Raw genomic sequence first — 17,193 nt, forward strand, 5'->3', positions numbered from 1 at the left:
TTGAAGCCTGTAATGCACGGAGGCAGCGGATAGGCATCAGCTAACAGTCCCAATGATACATGGTAGAGTTGAAGTGATTAGAAGACTGTAGTGCACGGAGGCAGCGGATAGGAATCAGCTCACAGTCACGATGATACAGTAGATGGTAGAAGTGGTATGGGAACCACAGTAGCAGAAGTGGTTTGGAAACCACAGAGGTAGAAGTGGTTTGGAAACCACAGGAATCAGCAGGGCTGAATGAACAAGGAAACACAGGAACACCTTCAGAGACTCATGGGGAATGAGACTCCAAGATCAGGCAACGTGGTGTTGACCACAGGTGCTTAATATAGGGAGGTTGCCTGATCTGCCAATTAAGTTAAAGGAACATACACTGAAGGTTTGGAAAGGGCTGCGCATGCGCAGTCCCTCAGGATAGAGGACGTCCACGGTTCCTAATAGTCCGGGAAGAAGCACTCACAGTCCGGTGAGTGACAGTACCCCCCCTTTTAAAGGTGGGCACAGAACGCCTGGAACCGGGCTTGTCCGGATTTTTGGAATAAAACTTCTTCAGAAGGGCAGGAGCATTAAGATCTTCAGCTTTGATCCATGAACGCTCTTCAGGACCAAAGCCCTTCCAATGAACGAGGAAACGGAGGACTCCTCGCGAAATTTTTGCATCCAATACCTCAGTAATCTCGAAATCCTCCTCCTGATGAACTTGAACTGGCTGCGGTGCTGAGGGAGGAGTCGAGAAACGATTGATAATAAGAGGTTTGAGTAAGGACACATGGAAGGCATTGGAAATCCGAAGATTCTTAGGAAGAAGAAGTTTAACACATACTGGATTGATAACTTGAATGATCCTATATGGACCAATAAAACGAGGGGCGAATTTCATAGATGGAACCTTCAAACGAATATTTTTGGTAGATAACCAAACCCGATCTCCAATTTTTAGTGGTGGAATAGCCCGCCTCTTCTTATCTGCGAAAGACTTATATTTGTTAGATGTCTTCTTTAAACAGGTTTTGACCTGAGACCAGATATTTTTGAAGGTCTGACAAGCAGTCTCCACAGCAGGAACTTGGGTGGGTGGGAGGGCAGGAAATTCCGGAAAAGACGGATGGTGACCGTAAACCACAAAGAATGGAGTTTTGGATGATGACTCATGGTACATGTTGTTATGGGCGAATTCAGCCCAAGGGAGCAATTCTACCCAGTTGTCTTGGTTGGCTGAAGAGAACATCCTAATAAAAGTCTCAAGATCTTGATTGACTCGTTCCGTTTGTCCGTTAGATTGCGGATGGTAAGACGATGAGAGTGCTAATCGTATGCCCAAGGTTTTACAAAGGGCCCGCCAGAATCTGGAAACGAATTGTACTCCTCTATCTGACACAATCTCAGACGGACATCCATGGATGCGGAAGATTTCTTTAATGAAATGTTCAGCCAGAGTAGACGAGGAAGGTAAACCGGACAGAGGGACGAAATGAGCCATCTTCGAAAATCTGTCTACCACTACCCAAATAGTATTGTGATTCTTACTTGGTGGCAAATCAGTAACGAAATCCATACTAATATGGGTCCAAGGCTTGGACGGAATGGGTAGTGGTCGCAGCAACCCTGCTGGAGTTCTGCGGGAGGATTTGAACTGAGAACATAAATCACAGGAAGCAATAAACTCTTTGACGTCTCTCCTCATTGAAGGCCACCAGTAACTACGAGAGAGAATCTCAAAGGTCTTATGTTCACCGGCGTGTCCAGAAAAACGAGAGGCATGGAACCACGAAAGGATTTTCCTCCTCAGAGTAGGAGGCACGAGGGTCTTCCCAAATGGTAGCATTTTGGTGGATGACGCAGCCAGAGAAATACATTTGGGGTCTAGAATAGCATGGTTGGGAACCTCTTCTACATCAGAGGACGTCACAAAAGCTCGAGATAGAGCGTCAGCTTTCTTGTTCTTAGCAGCTGGTTTGAAGGTTATAATTAATTCAAAACGGGAAAAGAAAAGAGACCATCTTGCTTGACGAGGGTTCAAGCATTGAGCAGATTGCAAATATGACAAGTTCTTATGATCCGTGAAGATCGTCACAGGATGGCGAGCTCCTTCCAACAAGTATCTCCATTCCTCTAATGCAGCTTTGATGGCCAGCAACTCCTTGTCCCCGATAGTATAGTTTTTCTCTGCGGGCAGAAGACCCCGAGAGTAGAAGGCACAAGGATGTAATTTTTGTTGCTCCGAGCGTTGGGAGAGAATAGCTCCTAAGCCCACATTAGAGGCATCTACTTCTAGGAAGAAGGGGAGTGTCACATCAGGTTGTCGCAGAATGGGAGCAGACGAGAAGGACTCTTTGAGGATTTGAAAGGCTTGGAGAGCCTCAGATGACCATTGCTTAGTATTAGCCCCTTTCCGAGTTAAGGCCACAATGGGAGATGCAATGGATGAGAAGTCTTGAATGAAGCGTCTATAGTAATTGGCAAAACCTAAAAAACGCTGGATGGCACGAAGAGTAGTTGGCTGAGGCCAATGTAGTACAGCATTTACTTTGTCTGGATCCATCTTCAGGCCAACTCCGGAAACTATATACCCCAAGAATGGAATCTGGGGTAACTCGAATGAACATTTTTCCAATTTACAGAACAATGAGTTTTTCCGTAGTCTGGAGAGGACCTCTGCCACATGTTGGTGATGAGAAGGCAGGTCCTGTGAGAAGATCAATATGTCGTCCAGGTAGACAACGACACATACATATAATAAGTCCCGAAAGATCTCATTGATGAAACCCTGGAAAACCGCGGGGGCATTACACAGCCCGAAGGGCATTACTAAATATTCGTAATGCCCATCTCTGGTGTTAAACGCGGTCTTCCATTCGTCACCGGAACGGATTCTAATTAAATTGTAGGCACCACGAAGATCCAACTTAGTAAATATCCGAGCTCCCTTGATGCGATCAAATAGCTCAGTGATCAGCGGAATGGGATACCGATTCTTGATAGTAATGGCGTTGAGTCCACGAAAATCTATACAAGGGCGTAATGATCCATCCTTCTTTTTGACGAAGAAGAACCCAGCTCCAGCGGGAGAGTTGGAAGGTCGAATGAACCCACGCTGGAGATTCTCCTGTATGTACTCAGATGTGGCTTGAGTTTCAGGTAACGAGAGAGGATAGACCCGACCCCTGGGAGGAGTCTTGCCAGGTAGAAGGTCGATCGGACAATCCCAAGAACGATGAGGAGGAAGACGTTCAGACTGAGCTTTATCAAACACATCGGCAAATGAAGCATACTGAGGAGGGAGTCCCGGGGAGGACGATGAGATGGAAGATTGCTGTACTTTAAGAGGAATAACTTGAGAGAGACAACGATGGTGACATTCAGGCCCCCAAGACGTAACTTGAGGGGTGCGCCAGTCAATCTGGGGAGAGTGACATTGAAGCCATGGAAGGCCTAAGACAATCGGACTTGTCGTAACGGGAAGAATTAAAAACGAAATTTCTTCATGGTGTAGTACACCAATCTGAAGGGTTACTGGAGACGTACTCTGGGTGATGAGACCATTGATGAGACGTGATCCATCTATAGCCGTCACAGTAATGGGTGTTTTTAAAGTGATCACTGGTAGGGACCATTGATTCACTAGTGATTTAGAAATGAAATTTCCTGCTGCTCCGGAATCAATCAATGCCTGTGACTCAAAGGATTTGGTAGCAAAGGAAATCGTAACATCGAAAGCGCAGACTTTAGATTTCATAGACAATGGAGAGGACTCCAGGGACCCTAACTTCACCTCTCCAGAACTAGTTAGGGCCTGGCATTTCCCGATTTCTTAGGGCAAGAACTGAGCATATGTGTGGAATCAGCACAATAGATACAGAGTCTATTCTTTACTCTTCGTTTCCTCTCTTCTAAAGATAATTTGGAACGTCCTATCTCCATGGGAATCACAGAAGGTGAAACTGGACGAAATTGAGGGTTTAAACGAAGAGGTGCTTTAGCAGAAGTTGTTTTCTCAGATTCTCTTTCACGAAATCTCATGTCTACACGATGGCAAAGAGAGATCAAATCTTCTAGTGACGAAGGAAGCTCTTGGGTAGTCAGTGCATCTTTAATTTTATCGGAGAGCCCCTGCCAGAAGGCGGCAACTAATGCTTCAGTGTTCCACTGAAGTTCAGAGGCTAAGATCCTAAATTGAATGACATACTGTCCTACTGTATGGGAGCCTTGTCGCAAACGAAGAATGCTGGAAGCAGCGGAGGTCACACGACCTGGTTCATCGAACACACTTCGGAACGTGGAAATGAATTTGGCACTATCTTGTAGAATTGGATCGTTTCTTTCCCACAGAGGGGAGGCCCAAGCCAGGGCTTGTCCAGAAAACAAGGAGATAAGATAGGCCACTCTGGAACGATGGGTAGAAAAATTTTGAGGTTGGAGTTCAAAATGGACTGAACATTGGTTAAGGAAACCTCTACAAGTTTTGGGGTCCCCGTCATATTTTGACGGAGTAGGCAGGTGAAGCGTAGGAGCTGTAGACACCTGGGATGGCACTGGGGAAACGGAGGAAAGCACAGGAGCTTCAATACTAGCTGTAACAGTCTGTCCAGATGTTCCTTGGGAGGTTAACGATTGGTAACATTGAAGTAACAGCTGTTGGCGAGCATCCTGTTGCTCCACACGGCTGACCAGATGCTGCAGCATCTCTTTAGCAGTAGGTTCCGTATCTGGGTCTGTCATGGCCTGATCTTACTGTCACGGGCACTAGGAGTCTTTACCCAGGGATCACCAGGTGATAGGCTTACCAGAGCAGTATAGGTGGTAATATGGTACTCTGGTAGCAGGGTGATCACGGAACAGGAAATAGCAGATGATGAGATGCTCAGGAAAGTCTATGACTAGCAGCACTGGCAATATGGAGGTAGTAATACACGAGGAACTGTATGGACAAAGGACACGTGAAGGTAGTCAGTGGTCTGCGGTAGCAAGTTGTACCACTGCTATAGTGAGGAGGAATGTCCAACAGAAACGAGGAGGTGATGAGAGTCAGCGGTCTGCGGATAGCAAGTTGTACCGCTGTCAGAGTGAAGGAATGGAATCCAAGTGGAGGTATCCGGGGAGTCAGTGGTCTGCGTTAGCAAGTTGTACCACTGCTATGTGAGAGGATACTGGAACAGGTGAAACTGTAAACAGGAGTCAGTGGTCTGCCACTAGCAAGTTGTACTACTGAATATATATGTGAGGAGGTGCACGGGGAGAGACTGCAACACAATATATACACGGGCACCTTGACTTTGATCCACAGTAATATGCACAATATAAATGTATAAATGACTGAACAACACTGCCAATATAGAAAGTCTCTTGAAGTAATCCGGCATGAGATAACACAGTCAATGATGGCAGTAGAGTCAGCAGATAGTACACTCCAGAGGAGAACCAACACAGTCAATGATGGCAATAGACTCAGCGGATAGTACACTCCAGAGGAGAACCAACACAGTCCAGCAAGGTATGCAATACACAGCACAGTCAATGGGAAGTATGCATACCGTGGTTCAGGAGAAGGCAGTCAGACAGGAGTGCAGAGATACCTGAAGGGCAGGAGGCCAGCAGGATACAAGTCCCTGGATGGGTGAAGCAGGGGTCTAGCAGGTGCAGCGCACAGGTAGGTAGACCAGCAGGGAACACAGGAAGGCGTGGAGAGCGGATCAGCAGTAGATGGATGAGTAGCGCTGAGAAGTAACAGCAGCGGGTCTCTGCGGGAACACGGAGGTAACCAATAGCAACCAGCAGGTGCAGTAACGATGGGACACCGGAGCAGAGTTGAACTGGAACAGATGATCACGGAGAGTAGCGGGTAGCAATAGTGGCAGCAGACTCAAGGAAACACGGTAGAGTAGACAAGGACTGAAGACTGAAGCGCACAGAGGCAGCGGATAGGAATCAGCTAAACAGTCACGATGAAACACAGACGGGTTGCAGGTTGAAGACTGTAGTGCACGGAGGCAGCGGATAGGAATCAGCTAGCAGTCACGATGATGAAACACAGACGAGTTGCAGGTTGAAGCCTGTAGTGCACGGAGGCAGCGGATAGGAATCAGCTGGCAGTCACAATCATGAACAGGTGAGTGGATGTGGTTGAAGCCTGTAATGCACGGAGGCAGCGGATAGGCATCAGCTAACAGTCCCAATGATACATGGTAGAGTTGAAGTGATTAGAAGACTGTAGTGCACGGAGGCAGCGGATAGGAATCAGCTCACAGTCACGATGATACAGTAGATGGTAGAAGTGGTATGGGAACCACAGTAGCAGAAGTGGTTTGGAAACCACAGAGGTAGAAGTGGTTTGGAAACCACAGGAATCAGCAGGGCTGAATGAACAAGGAAACACAGGAACACCTTCAGAGACTCATGGGGAATGAGACTCCAAGATCAGGCAACGTGGTGTTGACCACAGGTGCTTAATATAGGGAGGTTGCCTGATCTGCCAATTAAGTTAAAGGAACATACACTGAAGGTTTGGAAAGGGCTGCGCATGCGCAGTCCCTCAGGATAGAGGACGTCCACGGTTCCTAATAGTCCGGGAAGAAGCACTCACAGTCCGGTGAGTGACACCGGATTAAATTATAAGCCCCTCGTAAGTCAAGTTTGGAAAAGATCTTGGAGCCACTGATACGGTCAAAGAGTTCGGAGATAAGAGGAAGTGGATATCTGTTCTTAATGGTGATGGCATTAAGCTGTCGATAATCGATACAGGGACGTAAGGTACCATCCTTTTTTTTTACAAAGAAAAAGCCCGCTCCAGCGGGGGAGGTAGATCTCCTGATGAACCCACGCTGCCAATTCTCCGTGATATACTGAGACATGGCCTTATCCTCGGGAAGGGACAGGGGATAAATTCTGCCCTTAGGAATGGGCCTCCAGGGTTGTAATTCAATAGGACAGTCCACGGGCGATGAGGAGGGAGGAGCTCAGAAGCTGCCTTGGAGAACACATCCAAAAATGAAATATAAGGAGCTGGAACCTCCAGATGAGTGGAGTGTGTCTGGCATGACGTAGAAGAAATACTTAGCTTCTTGGGTTTGACCCAATGTCACTCACCGGACCGTGAGTGCTTCTTCCCGGACATTTAGGAACCGTGGCCGTCCTCCATCCTGAGGGTCTGCGCATGCGCAGCCCTTTCCTACCCTTCAGTGTATGTCCCTTTAACTTAATTGGCAGATCAGGCAACACTCCCTATATTAAGCACCTGTGGTCAACACCACGTTGCCTGATCTTGGAGTCTCATTCCCCATGAGTCTCTGAAGGTGTTTCCTCGTTTATTCAGCGCTGCTGATTCCTGTGGTTTCCAAACCACTTCTACCTCTGTGGTTTCCAAACCACTTCTACTACTGTGGTTCCCATACCACTTCTACCATCAATATTATCATCGTGACTGTTTCCTGATTCCTATCCGCTGCCTCCGTGCACTACAGTCTTCTAAGCCACTTCAACTATATCTCATATCATTGTGACTGTTTGCTGATTCCTATCCGCTGCCTCCGTGCACTTCAGCCACTCTCCACATCTACTCACCTGTTCATCATCAAGACTGTGAGCTGATTTCTATCCGCTGCCTCCGTGCACTACAGCCTCCAGCTGGCAACTCGTCTGTGTTCCAACATCGTGACTGTTAGCTGATTCCTATCCGCTGCCTCCGTGCACTACAGACTCCAGCTTGCAACTCGGCTGTGTTTCATCATCGTGACTGTTAGCTGATTCCTATCCGCTGCCCTGTGCACTGCAGTCTTCATCTCTTCTCTCCCGTGTTTCCTCGAGACTGCTGCTATTATTGTCATCCGCTACTCTCCGTGATCAACAGCTCCTGGTCTACTCTGCTCACCCGTGTTCCATCGCTATTTGCACCTGCTGGTTGCTACTGGTTACCTCCGGGGATCCGCAGAGTCCTGCTGCTGCTGCCAGCGCTAATCGTCCATCTACTGCTGATCCGCTCTCCACGCCTTCCTGTGTTCCGCTGGTCTCTACCCGCCTGTCAGCATTGGATTCGTGTCTCATCTGCTATCCTGCTGCTAGATCATCACCATTCTCCTGGGTCCGCCAAGAGTCCAGTTCCGTGTTCTACCGATTCCTGTGGATTCGTGTCCCTGTTGGTTTGCTTACCTGTGCGCTGCACCTACTAGACTTCTGCTTCATCCATCCAGGGACTTCTCATCCTGCCGGCCTCCTGCCGCTCAGGTATCGCTGCACTCCTGTCTGACTGCCTGCTTCTGAACCACGGTATGCATACTTCTCATTGACTGTGCTGGTGTATTGCATATCTTGCTGGACTGTGTTGGTTCTCCTCTGGAGTCTGCTATCCGCTGAGTCTGTTGCCATCATTGACTTTACTATCTTGTTCCGGATTACTTCAAGAGACTTTCCATATTTGCAGTGCTGTTCAGTCATTCATATATATATCTATATTGTGCATATTTCTGTGGATCGTGTTAAGGTGCCGTGTTTACCCTGTGTTGCAGTCTCTCCCCGTGCACCTCCTCACATATATATTCAGTGGTACAACTTGCTAGTAGCAGACCACTGATCCCTGTTTCCAGTATCCTCTCACATAGCAGTGGTACAACTTGCTATCGCAGACCACTGACTTCCCGGATACCTCCACTTGGATTCCATTCCTTCACCCAGACAGCGGTACAACTTGCTATCCGCAGACCGCTGACTCTCATCACCTCCTCGTTTCTGTTGGACATTCCTCCTCACTATAGCAGTGGTACAACTTGCTATCGCAGCCCACTGACTACCTTCACGTGTCCTTGTCCATACAGTTCCTCGTGTACTATTACCTCCATATTACCAGTGTTGCTAGTCATAGACTTTCCTGAGCATCTCATCATCTGCTATTTCCTGTTCCGTGATCACCCTGCTACCAGAGTACCCTATTACCACCTACATTGCTCTGGTAAGCCTACCACCTGGTGATCCCTGGGTAAAGACTCCTAGTGCCCGTGACACCCAACTTAAACATCTCTTGTGGCATTAGGAGCCCCAGGAGGTGACTTGTGCTGAACTCCAATCAAACAGCGGTGCATGTAATATAAGCCATGGGAGACCTAGAATTACTGAGTTTAGGGATTGAGGTAAAACCAAAAACTCAATTAACTCGGAGTGCAGAACCCCCACCGTCAGTCGGACCGGAGATGTAACTTTAGAAATAGAGCCGTTCGTGACGCGGTTTCCATCCACGGCGGTCAGGAATAACGGCTGAGGTAAGTCATGGATGGTAATTTGGAGTTGTGATGCCAGGGTGGCAGAAAGGAAATTCCCGGCAGCGCCGGAGTCCACGAAGGCAGAGGTCAGAAGAGGGCCACTAGGAGAGTCCAACGTGATGGTCATGAGGAAATCTGGATTGGAGGTGGAGTAGGGAGTGGAAAGTCTAACTCCTAGAACGGCCTCCCTGTCACCGACTAGGATGGAGCGTTTCCCGGCCGTTTAGGACAGGAAAGTAGGCGGTGGCCAGCCTCACCACAGTAGAGACAGAGATTCTGTGGAAGTCTTCTCTCTCTCTCCTCAGGGGATAACCTAGAGCGACTTATTTGCATGTGCTCGTCCTAAACCTCTGGTGCTGGGTTTTGGAATCGAGGAGCTAGGCGAGGGAAGAAGCGTCTAGCAGAGGATCTCTCTTGAGTGCGCTCCCGAAAGCGGAGATCTACCTTATTACATAGGGAAATAAAGGAGTCCAGGTCTGCTGGAAGCTCACGAGACACCAGCTCGTCCTTGATGCGGTCCGAAAGACCCTGCCAGAAAGTCGCCACAAGTGCCTCATCATTCCATTTAAGCTCAGAAGCTAAGGTGCGGAACTGCACCGCATATTGGTCGACAGTCAGAGAGCCTTGGCGTAAGGAAAGGAGGCTGGAGGCTGCAGAAGATACGCGACCCAGCTCATCAAAAATCTTGTGGAATGCTGTGATGAAGGAGGAGACATCCTGAAGAAGAAGGTCATCTCGCTCCCACAGTGGCGAGGCCCATGCAAGGGCTTGTCCAGAAAGAAGCGACATGATGAAGGCCACTTTAGAAAGTACCGTGGAGAAGGCCCCTGCATTGCATTCGAAATGGATGGAACACTGGTTAAGAAACCCTCTGCATCTCTTAGGGTCCCCATCGAACTTCTCAGGCGTGGGCAACCGCAGCGAGGAGGAAGCGACTGCGGCTGAAGTGGATACAGGGGGAACAGTGCCAGACGAAGTGACAACAATGGCTTGAGGTCCAGAAAGTGAAATCTGCATCGAATCCAGGCGGGTGGCTATACCCTGGATACAGTGGAGTAGCCTGGCTTGCTCGGCGTCCTGTTGTTCAACATTTTGAGCCAAATGGAGTAGCAGGTCCCGAGCAGAGGGTTTGCCTTGGCCGTCCGAGGTCATGGCCAGAGTATGCTGTCACAAACAAAGAATCGGAAGGCCTTACCTGCTGGTATTTGTGCTGCAATGCCAGGAGGCGCGGAGTCTAACCACGCCCCAGGTCTTCACCAGGGAACCCCGGAAGGAGCTTTGGACTTAGCCGCTGAGACGTGTCGGTCGCGGCCCTCCCAGGTAGCCACCAGCGAGGTAGATAAGGCGTAGTCGTCAATCCGAGGTCAAAACCAAGCGGGCAATGGAGGTACCAAGGGGACAAGCTGGAGAGAAGTCAGGAAGCCAGGGGTCAAAGCCGGGAGGTCAATACTGGAACCAGGGGTAATCCGAGAGAGAGGTCAGGCAGGCTAGGGTCAGAATCCGGAGAAACAATAGGAGTATATATATATATAATATATAGGACACAAGGGAGCCTAGAGAGGGACTAGAGGACTAGATACTCTGGCACCCTAGTGGTGCCAGAGTCAGGTTTAAATAGGAGTAGATCCCCATACATTGGTGGGAGTGGAGCTGATCTGACCGCCGACAGGAAGCGGCCCTGAGCGTCTCCGTTGCCTAGCAACGGAGACGCGATGTTCGGGCGCTGTCTGCTGGGCGGAAGTGACGTCCCGTTGCCTAGGGGGCAGAGAAGGCGTCCGTCCCGGCACCAGGTAGGAGTGCAGGACGGCGCCTGACAATTACACAATGATATGATGGCATCCAAGGTGGTAGGGAGTATGATAAATGGAGAATACTTGGATCCAATAACGTAACACACGGCAAATAAATGTGAATCACTGGTACAGCAATAGTCCAGACAAAGTGTCACACTTCGGGTTTCACAAACGGAACCCAATAGCCAGGTATTTCTGAATTCAACAGGATTTATTTTGGTGTATAAATAAATCTCCAATGTCCAACAAATAAAGTCCAAAGTTACAAGAGGATAAAGGTCTGGTGGAAGTATCAAGTACTTGTAGTCCAAATCACAAGGAGGCAAGGTTCTGTGGAAGCATCTGGTTCAGATACAACACAATACTCGTGCAAAGGCTTCATAAGAGGAAGTGCCTTTTCTAGGCCCAAACAGGAAATGGGATCCAAAATGGAATCTTCATGAGACAGTCCCGGCCATCTTGGATAAGGGCTATTGTAAGGGCAAGTTCATAACAGAGATCCAAGATGGAAACCTCATGAGGCAATCATTGCCATCTTGAATGAGGGCAAATCTAAGGGCAAGTACATAACACAAAGTGATAATGTAGAACTGGCTGATCCGAAAACAACGATGATTCAATGTAGCAGGTGGGTTACTGGTATCACGGTAATTCTCTTTATAGAAAGCAATAAGCGTTGAACTTGTAGGTTCTACAGATGACAATCCTAAATGACAAGAATGAGCATAAGTACATCAAACACCTAGAAGTAGCAGAGGAGCGAAGTGTATCTGGGCCATGCGTGGAACTACAGATGACAGGTAAGTTCAGCAGGAGACACATCAATGAAATATAGCGATGTTGCACCAGCCGGGAAGAAATGGAAACTTGAGCCGTAGGATTAGCCACAGGTGCAGCAAGTAATTCACCATAGAAGTTCAGCGTGCAGGTGAACAGCGGAGAGGAGTCCCAGACAAGCCCAGCGTGAAACTTCAAGTGACAGGTACCTTCGGCAGTAGATTATCAATGAAGTAGTAGCGATGTTACACCAGCCGGGAAGAAATGGAAACTTGAGCCGTAGGATTAGCCACAGGTCCAGCAAGTAATTCACCATAGAAGTTCAGTGTGCAGGTGAACAGCGGAGAGGAGTTTCAGCAGTGGACAAACAGAAGGACAAGTACTGGCAGCCAAATCCTAATGCAGACTGAGTAACACGAAGAACAGGCAACAAGCCAAGGACCATGGATAGTTTAAATAATACTCCAGAACCAATGAGAATCAGGAGGAGGTCCAGAACAAGGTAGCAAGGAATACCTGTGTAAAAATAGTGTCTCAGAAGCAGGAGTAAGCTCAATCATCGTTCCTAGAGGAAAGTCACAGCGCCGGCACCTATCTATGGGACTGGCGTGTGACTGATGAAATCATTAGCGGTACAAGATTTACTCCAGTGATGTTCTGCTTTGCGAGAAAGTTTTTGTAGAGTTTGTGTTACTTTAGTGTGCCACGGTTGGCAAAGAAGTCTACGTGGAGTATGTAGTGTCGCTGGAGCCACTTCATCAAGGGCAGTTGCTAGGATTTGGTGAAAATTGGGTACTGCCTGATCAGGGGAGAATGTAGAAATTGGGGAGAGGTGTTGGAGAGAGGTGGAAAATTGTTGAAGATCAATAGAGTTGATAATTCTGCGGTTGTGAGGAGGCTTGGAAGAGTTTGACACTGGGGAGGGTAAAGAATTGGGGGTGAGCGAGTAGTTAATAAAGTGATGATCCGAGAGGGGGAAAGGAGTGTTAAGGAAATCACAAACTGAGCATAGTCTAGAGAAAACAAGATCAAGACAATGGTCATCCTGATGAGTAGCGGATTCAATCCACTGGAAGAGGTCAAGTGAGGATGTTAGAGAGTGTAGTTTGGAAGCAGTATTGGAACGTGGATTAGCACTAGGGATGTTGAAATCACCCATGATAATGGTGGGAATGTCAAAGGATAAGAAGTGAGGGAGCCATGCAGAGAAGTGTTCAAGAAATTTTTGGTGTGGTCCAGTGGGGGAGATGGATGACAGCAGCATGTACTTCAAAAGATGTGATCGTGAGTGATGGGACATTTGGGAGAACTGTGAAAGTGCACTGTGGGAAGAGAAGTAGTCCAACCCCACCTCCTTGTCTGCCTTCTGGTCTGGGGGTGTGGGTGAATTGGAGACCACCATGTGAAAGGGCTGCAGGTGAGACAGTGTCTGATTGCGTGATCCATGTTTCTGTTATTGCTAGAAGGTTTAGGTTGTTTGAGAGGAAGAGATCGTGTACGGAGGTAAGTTTGTTACAAACAGACCGTGCAATCCAAAGTGCACATTTAAAGGACTTTGGAAGAGAGGGGAGACAAGTGACTTGAGGTTTGCTGGATTTCTGTAGCTTTCAGATATATGTGTGTGGGAGAAGTGAGGGGGACCAGGATTAGGTGTTATATCACCAGCAAATAGATGCAGTGAGGAAGAAAGGTAGGAAAGATGATTGTAAGATGTGCATCCTTTTAGTTTCTGGCAACAGGGTGAGGCTGTTAAAGTTATTGAATTTAAATAGGAAAAGAGTTCATGAGTGTTAACTAGAGGTGAGTTAAGTAATGAAGGGGCAATGTGAACAGAGGTTTGTAAGGAACCATTGTACAGTTTGTATACACTAATCACGGCGTAATACATTATAGAGTGGCTCAATAAGCCGTATAACATCAGTACAAAAGATCTGTTTTTAATAAAAGATAAATAAGATGCGGGTTCCGCCACATTTTTTCGCACAAAAAAGCACTATATATATATTCTGACACCGAGTGTTGTGGAGGTGAACTGCAGATAATCATCCTGACCATCCCTTTCTGTGACCATCCTTTAGTACATGCTCAAAATGTATCTGGCAAATGCCCATTTCCTTATCCCTATTATTAAATGCCCATTCCCTGCAAAGACCAAACAAGAGAGGAATTCAAGACTGTATTGAACTTGAAACCAAATATGCCTAAAACTTTACATTTTCACTTGTCTCTAACCTGTATGTTAAAGTTATGTAAGTCTAGGGATTTGAATTTAAGATACAGTACACATAGCTAGTATAACGTTATAGTTTACCTCCAGACTATTAACAGGGGTATTCAGTTGTCAGTGAGTTTTGTTTTTTTGACCATGTTAAGTCATTTTAACGCTCTTTTTTATCATTTTTGAGCGGGTTAACTTTACCCGCAATTCAATTCCATTTTTAACGCTACGTTTTTTTTCATCAAACGGTCCTTTCGCGCTCCAGTAGAAGGTTGAAAGTATAGGGTGCGCGAGAGGCAGCCGCATTAAAAGCTATTCAATTGTTTTTTAACGCGGCGGGTAAAACAGGACAATATGCTGTTTTATCTCGCACCTCCTTGGGGTGTGTTAAAAATAAAAAAAAGTTAAACTTCTGTTTATCACTAATGCCTAACTATTGTAAGTTGATTTTCTTTTGAAAAAAATAATGAAATAAAAAACAAAACAAAAAACAAAATCCCTAATTAATTATATTTATGTATGTTTTTGGTACAAATATGAATGTAGTAATGTGTTTTGACATGGTATAGATGTGTAACAATCCTGTCCAGGTTTGCTACTTTTCCTGTCTGCTCTGTTCTCCTGTGGATCACATGACTCACGTTCAGGGCGTGCCATTCAAACCTGCTCTATTTAAACTCAGCACTGACACCTGCTCACTGTCAGTGCAACTTGTTTGCTAGCCTGTCTCCATGGACTTCTGTGCATTGTCTGATCCCTGTGTATTCCTGAACTCTCCTGTTGGATTTCCTGTGGGTGAACCTGCTTCATCAACCAAGCGCTGGTAGCACCATCTTTGGGACTCTGTTTGCAAGTATCTCTATGCATCAATTTACAAGACTTTGTTTATTATGACAAGTGTGCGGATGCTCATCATTGTGATACTCTGAACATCATACTCACCATCTCTGCTGTGTACAGAACTTTGCTGCATTGTTTCCATGTATTGATGTACTTATGCTCATATTCATTGAAGTACTTATTAAGCAGACCCATCGTCTTGTGTTCTTATTTTCGAAACATTGTATGATCCTGACTCAGCTAGTCACGTGCACAGGCCATCGTGGGAACCGCCCACTAGGCCTGATATTAATCCAGTCCATAACAGTTTGCACTGACCAAAAAGGAAATGAACACTATGGGCGATCCCTCTCTCAAGGACCTACTGCAATATGTAGTAGGGAGAGTGGAAAAGCAAGAGTCCAATCAAGATCGCCTCATGCAGTTCTTACAAGGTTTATCCTCTCGTCTGGATTCTTTTCAGAACACTCTGGTATCCTCCCATAAACCTGAGACCTCTGCTGAGTCTTCTTCGGATTCTGCAAACACAACTACCTTACACCCACAAATTCCCAATCCTCCAATGTATGATGGGAACCCCAAGTCATGTAGAGGATTCGTGACTCAATGTGCAATTCAATTTGAATTATTACCCAGGAACTTCCCTACGGATAGGGCTAAAATTGCCTACATTCTGTCCCTTCTTCCTGGTCAAGCCCTGGCCTAGGCCTCACCCCTATGGGAGAAGAATGACCCCTTGCTACAAAATTATACAGAATTTCTGACAACATTCAAACAAATTTTTTATGAACCTGGTCGGCTTTCCAGTGCAGCTTCAGGAAACCTTAGTCTACGCCAAGGTTCTCATTCTGTCAGGCAATATGCCATCATATTTAGGACCATGGCCTCCAAGTTGCGCTGGAATGATGAAGCGCTGGTGGCCACGTTCTGGCAAGGCCTATCTGATAAAATAAAAGACGTGTTGGCTTCCCGTGACCTCCCACCTTCCTTGGATGATCTGATCTCGCTATGTGTCAGAATAGATCTTCGATTCAAGGAGAGGGTTCAAGAAAAGGAACAGATCCGGTGTCCTAATCATCGCCCTGTTTTCCAAAACCCAGGGGCCTCTTTGCCCCCAGAAGAACCTATGCAAGTGGGTAGGTCCCACCTCTCTCCAAGTGAGAGGGAGAAAAGATTTAAAAATGATCTATGCCTCTATTGTGGAGGGAAGGCCCATTGTATCAGTACTTACCTACGCGTCTGGGAAAACGCTCAGGCCAAACAGAGCATGGTGGAACACCGTTAGGTCAGTTTGATTTTTCCCTCAACAGTTCTCCTCACAAAGAGAAACTCTTGTTTTCTGTTTTTCTGGAATTTCTCTATTCCGCTTGATGCCTTTCTGGATTCTGGTGCAGCCGGTAACTTTATTGCTGCCACTGTGGTTGAGAAATATCATCTTACTACACCACTGGAATGTCCTGTACGCCTTACAGCCATCGATGGCAGTAATATTCCAGGAGGCTTCATTCAGTTCCGGACTGTTCCTCTCACCCTTCAGATTGGAGTGCTGCATCAGGAAAAAATTTCACTCCTAGTCCTTCCAAAGACCATCAACCCCCTTGTGTTAGGTCTGCCATGGCTACATCTCCACTCCCCAACTCTGGACTGGCATACTGCTCAAATTTTGTCCTGGGGATCAGTGTCAGTCTCACTGTCTGAAGAAAGTAGTACCTCTTCATCTAACCACTGCTTCTTCGTTACCATCTTTACCTCCTCAATACCAACAGTATGCAGATGTCTTCTGTGAAAAGGAAGCAACCAAGCTTCTCCCTCATCGCATTTGGGATTGTGGAATCGAGCTCCTCCCTGACAAACCTATTCCTCGTGGTCATGTATATCCCCTTTCTCTTCCTGAGACCCAAGCAATGTCTAAATATATTCAAGAAAACCTGCAAAAAGGCTTCATCCGGAAGTCCACCTCTCCAGCTGGAGCTGGATTCTTTTTTGTTAAAAAGGATGGCGGCCTCCGGCCATGCATTGACTTTCGAGGCCTTAATGCTTTTACCATTAAGAATAGGTATCCGTTACCTCTCATCTCTGAGCTCTTCAACCGCATCAAAGTTGCCACTGTGTTCTCCAAATTAGATCTACGAGGGGCCTACAATCTTGTTCGTATTAAAGCAGGTGACGAATGGAAAACAGCAATTAACACACACGATGGGCACTTTGAGTATTTAGTAATGCCCTTTGGGCTTTGTAATGCTCCAGCTGTATTACAAACCCTCATGAATGATATTTTCCAAGACCTTCTCTATTAATTCGTCATCATCTACCTGGACGA

This window comes from Mixophyes fleayi, chromosome 2 (assembly GCF_038048845.1).
Source record: "Mixophyes fleayi isolate aMixFle1 chromosome 2, aMixFle1.hap1, whole genome shotgun sequence".
Taxonomy (NCBI): Eukaryota; Metazoa; Chordata; class Amphibia; order Anura; family Limnodynastidae; genus Mixophyes; species Mixophyes fleayi.